General features: G+C 36.7%; 1 long non-coding RNA gene across 1 annotated transcript in view; it reads right to left on the reverse strand.

Annotated features, from left to right (window-relative positions):
- Positions 1-3,257: 3,257 nt before the first annotated feature.
- Positions 3,258-15,990, reverse strand: part of LOC142602098 (uncharacterized) — a 105,891-nt gene continuing 93,158 nt past the window's right edge. Inside the window, exon 4 of the long non-coding RNA XR_012835782.1 lies at positions 3,258-3,355. This is a non-coding gene — a long non-coding RNA (uncharacterized LOC142602098). The remainder of the gene's footprint in view (positions 3,356-15,990) is intronic.

Here is a 15,990-nt window from a genome sequence, read left to right on the forward strand (position 1 = left end):
CTGATTTTTTTTTAACCTTTTCAAATGTTTAGAAATTGTCTTGTTTAGAAATGCCTTCTCTTTCTCATTGCTGATCAAACTGTTTATTATACTCTTTAGTTAAAGACACATTTATTTCCTATCAGGTTCTCTGCATTTCTGAACATTTCCAGGATTCTTTATACTCTGGCCATAGTAGTCTGAGAGGTCTAACACTTCACACCATAGCAATAGCTGCAAAGCAGTCTGCACACAGAAATCTCAGGGAGAACCTCCTGGGAATGGGCACCTCTCCGGTGGCCTGTTCTCTGCTATATAGTTTCCTACGCCAAAGGCAAGCCTGAGCCCCAGTTTTTCTCACTTAAGTGGTACCTTTCCACAAGAAAACTTACAGACAAATGCTTATCACATCCTCCTGGGAGCAAAGAGCCTCCGTTCAGAAAGTAATGAGAAGAACCTGGGTATTCATTGACAGAGTCACCCTTTTGATCAAACACTGCCTTTCTAACCTGTGATTATATCTGTACAACGGCAAAAGAGACACTGAATGAGCAAAGATAGATATCAAGAAATATTGGCAAAATGCTTCCTAAGCACAGGCAAAATTAGCAAGAAGTCATGTGAAAAAAGCCATTTAAATGGCAATCTCAAAGCTCTTGAGGTCTTCCTAATTCTGAAGTTCACAGTGAGGAATTTATAAAACTATCAAAGGAATCCCTTTTTTGGAGGAAATCCATTTCAATTTAATTAAACATCCTGAAAAAATATTTCGTAAAAGACAAATATTTTTAAAGTCAATGCAAGGCAACATTGATATGTGTAATTTCCATCTGAGAAGTATAAAAACCATATGACTGTAGTTCATAGTTACAGTCTCACAGCAATTTCCAAATTATAGCTCCTTATTTTAGAAGTGAAAAGACTTTATTTTCAAACCACTTGTCTCTTATACATTACTATCAGTATTAAAAAAAGAAAAAGAGAGGTTTCATGGTCGACTTTTAGCCTCAATTTCTTCTACATGAGCCTGGTATACTGATGATGTATAGAAGACATATAAATCAAGTCTCCCTTTGCAGTGCAACCACAGTTAAAAAGAATTTGAGAAATATCTGAGTCACCAAAGTCAGTAACATCTTTGACTTAAAGCACTTGCGGGGCACATCTCTAAGAGAGAAGATTGCCTTTTTATATAAACGCTTTTTGGAGTGGAACCACAATGCAAATAACCAAAATAAAGCAGGAAGACAACCTAACATGAATGAATGTCTTGCAGAGCCAGAAGTTTATGACAGCAGGAGCCAAACTACAACTATAAACAGACTTTTGGGCAGCACCATACGCAAAACTAAGGCAGTGTAGGTGCAGCTGTTTTGTTACTTAAGAAAATGCACATTGTCATCTCAGCTTCCTGCCAACTTTCCTGTATTGGTGGAGTGTCCTGGCCAGCAGTAGTGTGATTCTGCTTACAGACTCATGGGAAAGGTACATCTCTGCAGTTGTCATGCCCCATTAAGTGAACTCCACTTTACTCCTAAATCAATCAGAAAAGGGGAGATGCTAGGCTCCTATATAGCGATTTAGCAAGAAGTTATCCTCCTCTTTGCTGCTAAGTAGAACTGTATGTCAGCTGAAAACACTCAAAGAAACCCCTATTGTACTTTTGCCTGTTAACTCAATTTTCAAGAGAAAAAGCTTTCAATATTTATGTTTCCACAATGAGCAAATCCTTCTATACCTGCCTTCGGTACTAATGACAGTCTTAATTAATTCCAGGCAAATATCAAATATGTCTTCCTTGTAAGGATTTTGGCCTCCCCAAATGGCTGTTTTCCCTTACATTCCATGGGCATGGTCCAAAGTCAATTGGACACGGTCAAGTGTGCTTTGGCTTGGGTCCTGCATGCCCAAGTTATTTGGCATTGTTAGTAAAATTAGATCTCTGCTGTGATTCTTGTACCCCATCTTCCCTCCATAAAATTATTCATTAATCTTTCCAATACTTATTTACAGGTATCTTTCACCTTTTTTTATATGGGATGTTGAATTAGCTCACCTTAAAATTTGCTTAGTGATCATGCATGGCCATGGTTCAGTTGATGTTGTCCTGGTAACATGTTTAACTGGGATAACTTGACTGTGTTTCTGAACCTTGACTTTTTACATGGTTACTATGTAATTTGATCTTTTCAAAATTTTGCTTTTTTAATGGTAATATATTTGTAGTGTAGGTATACTTTCCTTTGACCACAACACTCAAACATGTCTTAGAGAAAGACAATGAAATTTGGTCCTCAGGGCCACTAATTCCACAGTTTTTCATAAACTGCAGAAGTTTCATTTTGGTCCATTTACTGCTTCTTCACCATTTTGCTGATACCCATACTTGAGGTAATGCAGAGTATTTTAAAGTAATATCAATAAATGGGGAAATAACACTATGTCAGTCTAAATGCTGCTAACAGGAGTTCAAGAACGGTGCAGAACAAATAGGGAAAATATCGTATATGTAAATCATTTGTGAAATCAAGTTAAAATTAATGACAAACAAAATTGAGTTCCCTTTGTGGTTGATTTCCATTTAGCTGCACCCAACAATAAAATAGTTATCAAAGAAAGCTACCAATTAGATTTTAATTTAAAACATTTCCAGAAAACAGTTCTCAAATCTCAATTGATATCTCTCCAACAACCTCCTAATTGCAGCAAGTTGGTGGTAAAGAAAAAAAAAAAAACTGCTTTAAATGAAAAAGATGTATTCCGTCTGCTGGAGCATGCAGTATCCTTTTCTTAATTATTCCCAGAATTTCCCCTATACTTGAGCTTCCGCTGTAGATTATATATAGACAGATATATGTATGTGTGTGTCTGTGTGTGTGCGTGCACACATGCACATGGATGTATGCTGAGAGAAAGAGACAGGAAATAGTTATTGTATCAAAATCAAAGGAATTTATCTAATATTCTACCACTTTTTCATGAAGTGTACTATTGGGCAAAGGTAAAAAAGACCACAGAGTTCAGAGCTGGGGAATGTCTTCCATTTAGTTTTACCAAGTGGGGTGCCTTCTTGAAAGGACCTTTAACATAATCAGGAATTCAGAATCACCTATAATAAGAGTCTCCAGAGCCTGCCTGATCTGAGCGCCTTACATACCTTTCACTATCCAACCACTGAATAAAATATGTCATCTTACCCAGGAAGTGCAGCAAAAATTCATTCTTCCTCCAGTTACCTGCGTGAGGTAGAGACAGACCGTCCCATGACTCTGCCTTCATCTAATGTAAGACCATACTCTTCTGAATCCCCTCAGTCTAGTCCTTGCTGTTTTCCTCTGTGCACAATTGAAGCCTGTTGACAGCCCTCTGCAGAGTCCTAAAAATACAAGAAAGATGACACTGAGACATCTGAAGCCTGTTCTGCATAGCAAGAATGTGATCCACATGGCAAGAGATGGAAAAACTTAAAAATATTATTTAAGTTTTATGTTCCAACCAGAAACTTCCAAGCAGCTGATCACTGATGGCTTTGAGACTTGCAAAATCATCACTACAGCATCTAGGAAGCACTAAAGATATCCGACCATCTTCCATACTGAAAGCCCAGAACACTTTTCTTCATTGCAAATTGATGAGCAGCAGACAGCTTCTTACCTCTGTCTTTCCTGTTTGGAAACCATGTAACCCTCTAAAAAATGTTGAACACTTCTGAACTGGATTTTTAAACATAGTCTGGCAGTTGAAAATATGGTTATTCTACACATTTCAGACCGCATAGTATACTTTCATTGAGCTACCAGAGAAGAAGGATAAGCAAACTGAAGATGAGGCAAAGGTTGTAAGAGGACAGCACTGAGCATCCTTTGCAAGGAAGGACTAGGTGTAGAAATCAGCATGCAAGGAACATAGTTTATTAGCTGACAGTGTTATAGAAGCAGATTTTCTTGCACAGCTCATAAATGCTTTCAAATATAATCTCAGTAATATCAGGCAATGCACCTCCTGGCATTCCTCTCACATTGAACCTTTTGAATCTGGTAGGAACTGTGGAGGAACTGGTTCCATTTATGTTCTCACCAGCTACAGTTTCTGGGAGATAGAGGTCTCTCAGAGACTACTGTAACAGTCCTAATGAGAGTTATCCAGTGTTGCTGTAACTTGTGGCAGAAGCTGAACTGACCTTATGACTCCGGATAAATGAGGAGAAATTGGCTCTGCAGATCCGCCTAGCTCTTCTGGGCCTACACTGAACAAACAGGTCTATATTTTGGTTTTAAGGATCCTGCTATAATCAGTTCCTACATAACATATCTGAAAGAGCAATTGAGGAAAGTGCAAGTCTGAGGTACTATGCATCTGTAGATGAAAGAATTATCTGAAAATAATAGCCGTAAATCAATAAATTTTAGGCATGTTGCTCTTTACCACAATATACCTGCTCTGTGTTCATCATAAATTCAATCAATGTGAAAATGCCTTGATTTTCTCCAAAGAGTATTCATGGAGAGTCTGGCATCTTCAGTACGCATTATATTAACTCTCACAATTTTGAAAAACTCAAATTCAGTATAAATGTTTGTGCCTATGAGACACCATCTTTGTTTTCTCAGCTTGCTTTGTCAATTTAGTTTTATTTTCCATAATTTGGAAATGCTTCTTTAAATGTCAGAAAAAACAATAATTATGTGAAAGGATTTTTAATAGACTGGGGGTTTTTTTCATTTTTTTTTTCAGAAAAGAAAAAAAAAAGAAAAAAACCCCAAACAACAACAACAACAACAACAACAAAAACCAGAACAGATTTGGGACCTCCAGCAGAGTAATGGAACAGAATTTAAAGGTGTCAGCACAATCTCTGGCACAACAAATTTAATCATTTTATCCATTCAAATAAGTTCTAACACTCTTTTATGTTGTTGTCTATGTCCTTGAGTTCCTGTATCTTTTAGCTTGTCAGATTTACCCACAGAAGAGTGCAGATGACTTCCCTTCCATGTAAAGATAAGTTGAGCAAGTAGCAAAGCAGCAAACTCTGTCTTTGCCTTGTAATATCTGCAAAAACTGTTTTAACAAGGGATTCTACTTGCCCTCCATTCCACAGCTAAGGTCAGAAATTTGATTCTAGATTCAAACCTTCATGAAGTTCTGGGTTATTTCAGTTCGAGTGTTTTCATCAGAACCGCCTTTGGTGTTTCAGTGAATGTGAGAAATAAGGAGCCAAAGAGACATTTGAGCCTTGGTCAAGAGAGAAGGTTGTTACTTCTCAGCAGAAACAAAATTTACCAGTTATTGTCACAGCCACACATAAAACAAAAGAGAGGTGGAACTGCCTCTTTTAAGTATTTTTTGTCTTTCATCAGAGAAGTGTGGTCTGAATAATAGCTCTGACAAAAACCAGCATCTCTAAGATCAAGATTACAACACATATCAAAAGGTCAGAGGGGAAAATATCCCAGCTAAAGACCAAACAAAAAAAATCACTTGTAGCTCTGATTATCAGTCAGTTAGAAAACTGCTCCCTGGAAGGTTGTTGAGGGGCAATGTCCCACCCCCATACTATTACATTATATCTACAAGAAAGATACGGAAGTCACACACCAGTATCCACAGACATCCACATATGCTGACTTCATTAAAATCATATTGTGCTTTTTGCTGTCAGTTTTTTTATCTGTAGGAAAGTGTCCTCTCCCGGATGTTTTCTCCCCCCATTTCCCTTTTTAAGATGATGAGGACTCTGCCTCCTTCTTCCTGTGGGTAACTGAAAAAAAACCCACAAAAAAGGTCATAATTCGATCTCTGCTTTGTCTCTTACTATAATAAAATGATCTTCCTTTATATCACACTTTTATATGCTTGACAGCTATGCTTGACAGTTAGTAATAAAACTGAAGTCATAATCTGCTTTCAGTTAGAAGAGTCATCTTGAAACCCTTTGGTATTCTTGTCAAAAACAATAATTGCTCATTGTCAACATTAACCCCCTTGAGTCTGCAGACCCATCATTCCCATTGCTCCACTTAACAAGCATTACTGCCTACAAAAATTTGCAGTTGAGGTAATGGATAGGACACTTGCTGCTATATCTTCCTAGATATTCTTTCAATAGTAGTTCATGGTAACATTAACTGTGAATGGTTCAAAACAAGTTCTTATAAAACTTTTGTTATAGTAAAAAAATACAGGCTTTGATGGAATTAAAATAATTCACAAAAATCTGCTTTTATTAAGAAATCTCACATATGCTTTTAATTTATAAAAAACCACTATTTTTTTCTTTTTTTTAAAAATTGTTTTTAACCAGAAAGCCAAATCTGAACTTGTTGTACCACATACAGTATTTGGGGCAAATGGGATAATGCTTGAGATGATAGTCTTTCACAGTTTTCCATAAAACTTCTCTTGTTGAGTACATTTTAGGTGCTAATCTAACCTAATATAACTTGGATATTTTAGGATACCTGAGCTACACAAAGAAAGTTGGAGACATGGTAGAAGTGTCCAGTATGTGATTAAGAAGATCACTTTGGGGAAGAAACCCCAAACTTTAAAATAAAAAAATAAAAAATAAAAATTCTAAGCAGTTAGAAACCTAGTTAGATCTCCATTTGGATAAGTAAGAAAATACAATACACTTTAAGGTGGAAAATCTTGCACCTTTTTAAAAAACAAATGTTATGAATTCTATCTCCATAAAACAAACTGAAAAGATAGTAATTCTATGGAAAAAAACAAAAAAAAAAGCAAAAAAAAGATAAGCTATAAATTTGCTTATCAAATTTCAATCCAAGAATTACAGTACAACTAATTTGCTTCCTCATGACTCCATTTCCTTTATACTGGGTAAACTGAAGGGAAAAACTGCTGCTGCTGTCCAGGCACTTTCATTAGGACCCAAGAAGTAGCTGACTATAAGAAATATGTTTTTCTTAGAATTGTTTGAGACTCCACAACTTGCCTTGCTGTTTCAAACACATTTTTGAGTCCATGGTTCCTTGTTATATTAATGGAACTGCATGTAAAAATAGCTATCAATCAGGGCTGTGTAATGCTGGAACGGGTGACAAGTGACAGGGTAGAATCATTCTTGTCCAAATGTTTTTAAGAAAAGGCTAGGCAAGTAACAAATGTGGATATCCACTCAAGTTCAGTGAGTGGGATTAAGATTTCTTCTGGTCTCTAAGAGCTCTGTAATTCTGTGACTATTGTCCAATTCCATATTGCTCCATCAGAGTCCCCGTTTCACCCTACATTCAAGTTCAAATGGCCGTACTCCCATTAATAAAGATTGTATGTATATCTTGATGTAATGCAGATGCTTTGTCTTTTTATATTTTCAACAAATGAGCTGCAGGACTCAGTCATTGACGAAGTATTCAGTACATATCCTCTTCGAAAGGACTAGGAACAAAACCAGCTCTGAATAAAGCTCTCTCAACTTGAACTAACACACAAAAGGGTTATCCACAGAAACACAGCATGTATTAAACTGGAATGCTATGTCATGCTAACTAATTATTTAACTACAGGCTTTCTCAAGTAATTTTAGGTAACCCTGTGCTCCAGCCTACCTCCTAGTATAATATTCTATCAAGTATCACGTCACTCTTCTGTGAATTGGCGATAGTACTGTAATCCTTCTGAGGTGAACAAATAACGTAAGTCAATCATCTCCCCCTGCCACCCGCCCCCCCCCAAAAAAAAAGGAAAATTTTGAATGAATTAATCCTTGATCATATTCAGCTACATGAATGTCAAACATATGTATATGTGTAAATACTTACAAAACAGTATTGGTGTTAGTCACTGACTAGCAAGTTACTCCTCTATTAGTCTTCTTGTCTTTGAGTAAGAAAGACAATGAAAGTTAATCTCTGTTTTGGATCACTAGGAGATAAACCATAACTTCTGAACAATATAAATAATTTCCCAACTTTGTCTATTAATGCTAATGCCTCTAAGGAAATGTGAAACACAATCCATGTGTCAGTCAGAATATTCTGAATCCTCATCATTTGCTCCATTTCAATCATTTCATAAGTAGGTTCTTCTATACCCTGTTAGCAATGTACACATTTCTGAATTGTTTAGCCTCATCTTTTGATAAATATGACACTTTATGAAAATGTAACATTCTTTGTGCAGGAAATCACAATGTAACTGGTACCACATAATATTAATCCTTAATGTGTTTATCATTCTAGAATCCAATTAATCTAAAAATATTTGTGCTTAGCTTTTCATAATGAAAATCACAATACTCATCGATTGTTAGTGACCCATAGTAATTGTTAAAATATGAGAATTTGATTGGGGTTAACATGTGAAATGAATGGTTCTGTGAGTAATGATGCTAGTAGCATTTACAGTGTTATAAAACATAACATTAGGCTTGTATTTTCCTAACTGGACAGGTGCCAGAGCAGCGAAAAAAATGTCATTTTTGTTGATGACAAACAGTGATGTAAATTTTAAGATATTATCATATCAGCATGGGTTAAAGATGTGGTTCAAGATTTCATTCATCCATTGAAGACAACAACAGAAACATGATCTGAGAAGGTGCATTTTAAAACCTCACTTTGATCAAAACAACCATATTGCATCTTACCCAGGTTCATTGCACCTAGATTGTGTATTTTAGTACAGAGAGATATAGAATTGTATATGATGATCTCATCAGCCTGTTCACCTGACTATGTCCAATGTATCTCCTAAAAATAGTAGAGACACCTTCATTGATGTGCAAACATGATGCATAAATTGCAACTACTGTGAGCTAAATGACAAGGTGCAGAGATGCACGCAGTAGCCACACATACTTTTTGACCTTGTGGGTACAAAGCGCTGCTGGTCCTGATGCTATTAGACAACTCCATGCACAGTGTTGCCTATATTAAAAAAAGTCTTGCCTGTGAACACAGAAGTGTGGACAAAGATCCATCTGAAACAGCCACCTATACTTTTTCTGTGGCTCATCTGACAGATTCCTGGTTGGTGAATAAGGGGAGCAGTAATATATGATTGCTCTTTATATGCCTTAGAAAGTCTTAAGCTTCCAAGTAAGATGTATCATTTCAGTGTTTACTACAGTGCCGAAAAGACTGTGAGTGCAAATTGCTATAATTAAATCACTCTTACGCAACCAGTACAAAACCACCACAACACCATTCTTGGGCAAACCAGATTTCCCAAAGCACAATGCTCTTTAATTTACTGGAAAGAGAAAATAATAATTCTGTGAATGCTAACAGCCAATACTATTATTCTCAAACATTTCAGTTCTCATGCATCTGCTGTTCTGGGTGGGCAGAAGCTTTTAAGCATTGTAACTCATAAGCAGTATTGGCTGTGGACTGGGGGGTGGGCTGGGATAGCGCTACTGGTAAGCTGTTGGCATCTTACTGCTTGCAAGAGAAAGGCTGTTGTAGCCTTCACCTCACTTTTATAACTGTGTAGTTTTCCCTTTTCTGTTAAAAAAACCCAATCCACAACAACAAACTCATTGGGATTGCCCTCATGCTTGATGCTCCTGCTGCTGTGATCCGGCTACCTCCTGATGACAGGTCATTATTTCCAAGTGACGTGTAGAGTTTTGGTTATTTAAAGATCTGGTTGGCATAAATAGAGTTTTACAGGGCAGCTGATCTACATATTTTTGGCTTCCAGGAATCATTTGCTCATGAACAAACTACTGTCAGGAGACCTGCTGCCCAGGATATGAGTATTGGCTACATTTTATGTCTGTCTATATGGCATTTTATATAATGCCAGGATTCCAGCCTAAAGGACTGAGCTAAAGCACTGACTTCAGTTATCAGGAAGCTTTATATATATATATATATATATATATATATATATATATACACACACACAGGTATTTGTAAAGCACTTTGCACATTTTGGAAATATGGAGTAGGTTGGGTTGTCTGTGAATATGTAACCAAAGGTTTCCTCTTTGTTTCTGTGAGGTACTTCTAGCCTGTAAAAGTGTGTTGAAAAACCAACACAGACAGGTACCTACTTAATTACTCTTGGCTACCAAAAATACAGTCCTATCCTAAATAATAACTTTTTAGCAATATCTGGTGGGCTTACCACAGAATTATGGTTTCACTAATTTTCAGTCTGCTTGAAAATAAAAGACAAATGTCGTTAATAAGGATAAGTCCATTATAATGAACCATGACGCTGGTATTACTAAGGCAACAATCTAAGACCAATTGTGTTGGTACAACTATTGGCATCAGTTGACCCACAAAATTATACTCGAATTATACATGAAGGGAATCAGTGCACTTTGACAGCTAACACCCAAGTGTACATATTTGGTCTCACTTTATTAGAAATCTTACATACTTACTAAAGGAGACTGTTAGATAAAAAAATTCAGGCATAGATTTATGCTGATTGAGAAAGAGCCACATCTGATAAATTCCTCTCCTCCTCCCCATGCCCTGCCCTCAGCACTGGTTGGGATGTCAAACTTTCCTGTATCACATGTAGCAAATCTATGCAGGTGCACAGCACATCCATTTAGAAGCACAGCTCTCCAGGGTATTTTTCTTCATTCATGTTTGACCCTCCTACATGGCTGGTTTTTGGTCTGAAAGACAATCAGAAATGTTGACAGCCTGGACAGACATACACGGGGGTCACCACTACTCAGAGGAATGCTGTTCAGTGTGTACCTTCCTGTTACTCTAACTAGTTCTTGAATAGCGCTTCCAATGCAGCACTAGACTAATCAGTGTAATGTAGTGAGAATGTAATTGCAAAGTACCAGTGTCTCTAAGGTCAGGTCCAGGCTAAAATGGCATTAGAGATTTTTTGTGTAAGGTCAGTTACTATTACCCATTTTTTTAGGAAGTAAAATAGTTATCTTGTTAAACTCACATTCATATTCCAAACATCACAGAAAGGCTATTGCCGCAGCCAACTCCATGCAAACTTTGCTATGTTTCAGAGGTGGGCTACATTCATGGTTTTAATGTAGTGTGTCCCGGTTTTTTATTTTCTGTTTGCTTAGAAGTGGACAGACTAGACAGTGTGTTCAGAGGGAACTTCAGAATCACAAAATACGCTGGCAAACATCAAGACTTGTGCTTAGTCTAGCCAAAGGCAATGTGCCCCAAAAAGAAACTCAAAGAAAGCTGTATTCAGCTACAAAAACACATTCAATCCACTTCACAGAGCATTTAGTGTTGATTTGGTTAGTGCAAATGTGATATTTGCGTCAAATTCTTATGTCTTTAGAGTAGGTAAGAAAAAGGTCAGCCAGGCATGATTTCTTTACTTTTTTCTAAGTGGGACTGTCTGCATGTACAGTATTCCTTGTGGAAATAAAAGAAAAAAATAAAACTAGATGATAAAATGATATAAAGACTATCCAAATATATCACCCCTCAAGTTAAATCTTCTATAATTGCATTAGTGATGAGTGACTTCAGTTTCTGCATCAATTTACTGCAGTTCCAAAAAAGTGCCCAGGTTACAACATATGTCTGGACACGGTTAGAATTTTCTCTTGAATTCTGAACCAAAACCCCATTGAACATTAAAGTCTCACTCTCTCCAATCACCATTGCTTATGAATAGGATCTTTCATATATTTTTCCTGCTGTTATGCGCTAACTACCCTGCTCCCTTCCCACTCTCCGAACCCATGTGAAAGGCTAATTCACCTGGGCAAGGGCAAGGGAACCCTTCGTATTGAACCTGTGCTGAACTTTATTAAAGTGACTGAGCAAGGTTTTTGAGATGTGCTGCTGCACTACAATCCACTTTTGTTTTATTCCTCTATTATTCTTGCATTTTCTTTTAAATACTGAAAGACTTTTATTGGGCACAGACTTGAACATAAGCCTAAGGTTTATTATATGTCCTTTCTCTTTTCTTCTGAGTTACTAATAGGTAAGATTGGAGGGGCATTGAATGATGCAAAACCACTCATTACTCTCATAATGACAGCTTTGCAGCTAACCTCTGCAGAAAGATTTAGAAATGCTTAAATTTTTTAATTACAAGTGGCTTAAAATGGAGCCCACCAGTCCAAATAAAAAATTTACTTATCACTTACTTAGTATTGTGCTAATCTTACAGGTATTTGACAAAATATAATCACAAACTGGCCTACCAACTTTTTGACTATAGGGATATTTATTTATTTATTTCTCTATTTGAAGGGAGGAAACCTGGGGGGGGAAAGAATTTATACTAAATATGTTCACCAGTAGGCCAAGATAATATTTGATACAGGTAATACCTGAACTTCCAGTGTGTGTGTGTATGGGCACACATGTGTGCATATGTGAAGAAACCAAAAAAACATCCAAGAACTGAGATACCAGTAACAAGAATTTGTCACAAATATTGCCAATACATATTAAATGCATCTTCAGCTATCAGTTCTGGCCCAAAATTAATATACACTGATACTACATATATATTTTTACCAAAAGAGTTCACGGTGTCAGAATAATTCTTATTAGCCATCCAAAGTGTATGACAATGACATTTAGAAGGATTATAAAAATATTTTGACTTTGCTGATATTCGAGGGTTTCACATAAGCCTGTTGATTTTAAAACTTTGTCTACAACCACTGACTACATTACAGGTTATTGCAAAAGCCACTTTATAACAGGCAGATCTGTCACCCAACAGGGTGCTGATTTTAGCTGTTTGATCACTTCATCCTTCACCTGTGACAAAAATCTTGGATATTTGGGTCTGGTAGAAAGAATATAATCCTAGTAATGGAAAAAGATCTTCCTTACTAAGAAACTTCTTATCTGAGTAGTGTCATCACAGAATTGCAGATCTTCCTATTTCCAAAATGTTACTTTATATTTTTGCAATGCTGTGTTTTCTTATTTAAGTTCCACTGGCTTAATTGGAGCCAATCTATCAACATACATAGTTGACTGCATGAGGAAACTAAATATATATGAAGAGTTTTGTGCACTGACTTCTTCCACAGCCTATGCAGATCACTGAAGAGAATCAGTCTAATCACAAAAGTAATTTCACTGGTGATAGCACTTACATGCAAAAGAGACCTGAGTCTCAGAGATGTAGGTGTTTGCCTTGCTGAGTGCATTTACTAAGAGTTAAAGAGCTAAAGCATATTACCTGGTTTTTCTTTACTGCAAGTTAAAGTATGCAGTCTACTGTGGGATACCTAGTTAAACTGCAGTATCTTGGTTGTCTCACAACATGCTTATTTACCTAAGCATCTTGTAGTTTAAGGGTAGTCATAAAAGTGACTGGTGAGAAATATTTAATCAAACTTTTTTTAAAATAGCAAAAAGAATAGCATTAAATTTTTTTGCAAAATCATTAATTGAAGACAATTTTCTCATGACTCTTCAGGGAACAGCTAAGTAATGTTTAGCAAATAAAAATTATTTTTTAATTGCAACCACCCTCAAGATTTTAGGGATTTTTTTTTCCAAACAAAAAAACCAAACCAAAACAAAACAAAAAACCAAGACAGTTACCACTTTTTTACACAACTTTCCACAGGAAGAGGATGCTCCCTATCTATTTTAGCTCTCATCCTGGAAGATAGTAGCCAACTGCATACCTTTTCCTCTCTGCCTTTCATAGCTTGAAGCCTTATATTTAAGGCAGAGACTTAGATTTAACTCTTTAGCTGATACTATGCTATTCTCTAATTATGGCTGGAAGAGGACCTAGTTTGTGTCTTTAGAGGGCATTAGACTAGGTGATCATACAGCACAGGGTCAGATCTCTAGCTGGCATTAACTGATGTCATTCCACTGGAGTCCCTGCTGTTGCATTGATCCAGGATGTCTGAGGCTCTGACCTAGTAACCAGAAAGATGTGTTCTAGTCTCTGTCAATACTGGGCAACTCTTTCCTGAAACTTAGGCTTGGAAATAACTATGGTAATTTGGATTCCAGTTTGTGATAACTGTTGGCACATGTCAACTTTCTAATGGCAGAGCAAGAAAGAAGCACCATCAGCATACTCTGCTCATGCTGCGGCTGTTTCTGATGCTGACACTTTTGATGTCCTAAAAGCCGTTGTCATTGCATCCTTCCCTGTTGATGCCACTGCACATCCTTGGGATATAAGCCAAACAGCACTTTCTTTGTACTCTCCTGCCAAGATAATTTCAACTCCCTGTACTCCCTCAAAATTTAGAACTACTGATCCGAGGTGAGATGAAATTTCTGTAGAACTTAAAACAACTTACTTAAAACAATCACTTTAAAGGCATGGGGAGGACTCATACAATATCATAGGATGGGTCCTCAGATTAATTCACGGTATATGAGCTGAAAAGCACTTGTTCTGTAGTGACAAAACCACTGCTTTTCAATGAAGACGTTGATGAATTTATTATTTCATCTTTTCAAAATATTTTCACTTCTGTGTTGCATGCCTGGCTTCCTAACTCACTAGTTAGAATTGTATATTCACCTGCTTAGGCTAGATATAACAGTAGTTTCCACATTATAGTTTTTTCATGGAAAATAACCTGAGCAAGTCAGGGGTTTGGCTTTGTGAAACCTCATCAGCAGGATTTTGTTTTTTTTCAAAACCAAGACAAAACACGGAATTCATGTTCAGGTACTCGTTCTGACTGACTCATTGAAACTGGGCATAGTGGGTGTCACTGGAATGTTCCACTTCTGACTCATCTCTAATTTTTCTCAGTACAGTCCTAACTCATGCATCTTTCAGCGTCTCTGCATATTCTAACCCTGTTCATTTATGGTCAGATTCTTCTACCCTGTCAACAGTAGAGTACTTCTAGTGATTGCAAAAGCACTATTTATTGAGCATGGTACTATTTAATGGAAGTGTGACTGACTCTTGGCCTGGGACATGTAAAATCAAACACATTTTAAAATTAGATGTGGTTGAAAAGGTTTATCATACACAAAAGCCAGAAACATAGTGATTTTCAAAAGTCTAGAGGAAGTAGTGAAGGTTGGAAAAGATTTGTAAAGATATAGCATGGAAAAATATGAGCAAATAAAGGTCAAGCCCATTGCCAGCAGCAACAACAACAGTAATTTTAGAAAATCTTGTGTTTCAGACTCTGGTGACTATTCTACGAGCACCACTACCCTTCAGTGGAAGTGCCATCTCTGTTTCTTTGCTTTTCCTGAGACTATTTTTCCTTTTTCCCTGTGTTCTTTTTATCTTCCTGAAGGATTTAAATGAAACTTGATAATCTTTTCTAAGTTTAAAAAATATCTGTCTGGCTATAACAACAGGAGACATAATTTTTTTCAAGATCTTATTTTCCCAGCTGGGGACTTTGGAGGCAAACTGGCTAGGCTTTGAGTTTGCTTGGAGAGCTTGAAGTAGAAACAGAGTATCTCCCGACTCACACAGCTCTTCCATCTGCTTTGAAATTTCTTTTTAAAATAGCTGTCTTATCATGTTAAGGGAACTCTGTGAATGGATCACAAAAACCCTATTAAAAGCTTCAGTAGACAAATGCAGTTTTAAAATCTGGACTTAAATGTGGCCATTCAGTTAAAATGATTTTGATGATGTTTTTTTCCCCCATCTCTTAAAACATATGAAGCAACTTTTGTTTTTCACATAAAGCACAACAGCTTTGAAACACTGAAAAACTTATAGCTTGCTTCTCATTACACTGGACAATAAACATTAGACTGAACTTAAAATATTTTTCATGGAGCAAGAATTTTTAAATTGCACTTCTTTATCACTGTATTATTTTATTCAGCAGAAAACAAAAGACAGTAAACATTCTTTTGGCTGATGTGTTTCAGGCAACTTCTTCAATTGCTGCTTTTGAAACATGCTACGCTAGCCTGTAAATGCCAATACAGAGATTTGAAATCAGTGATGTTGATAGAAAGAGCAGGATTTGGTCTGAGTCACAGCTCTACTAAAGTTGAAACACTGAGGAAAGAGTACTGGAAAAAAGCACGCTTATTTTAATTATTGAAAAATTCTAGCAAAAGCACTGAGCAGATACTGTGAATATGTAATTGAACT

Source organism: Balearica regulorum, chromosome 5 (assembly GCF_011004875.1).
Source record: "Balearica regulorum gibbericeps isolate bBalReg1 chromosome 5, bBalReg1.pri, whole genome shotgun sequence".
In the NCBI taxonomy this organism is placed as follows: domain Eukaryota; kingdom Metazoa; phylum Chordata; class Aves; order Gruiformes; family Gruidae; genus Balearica; species Balearica regulorum.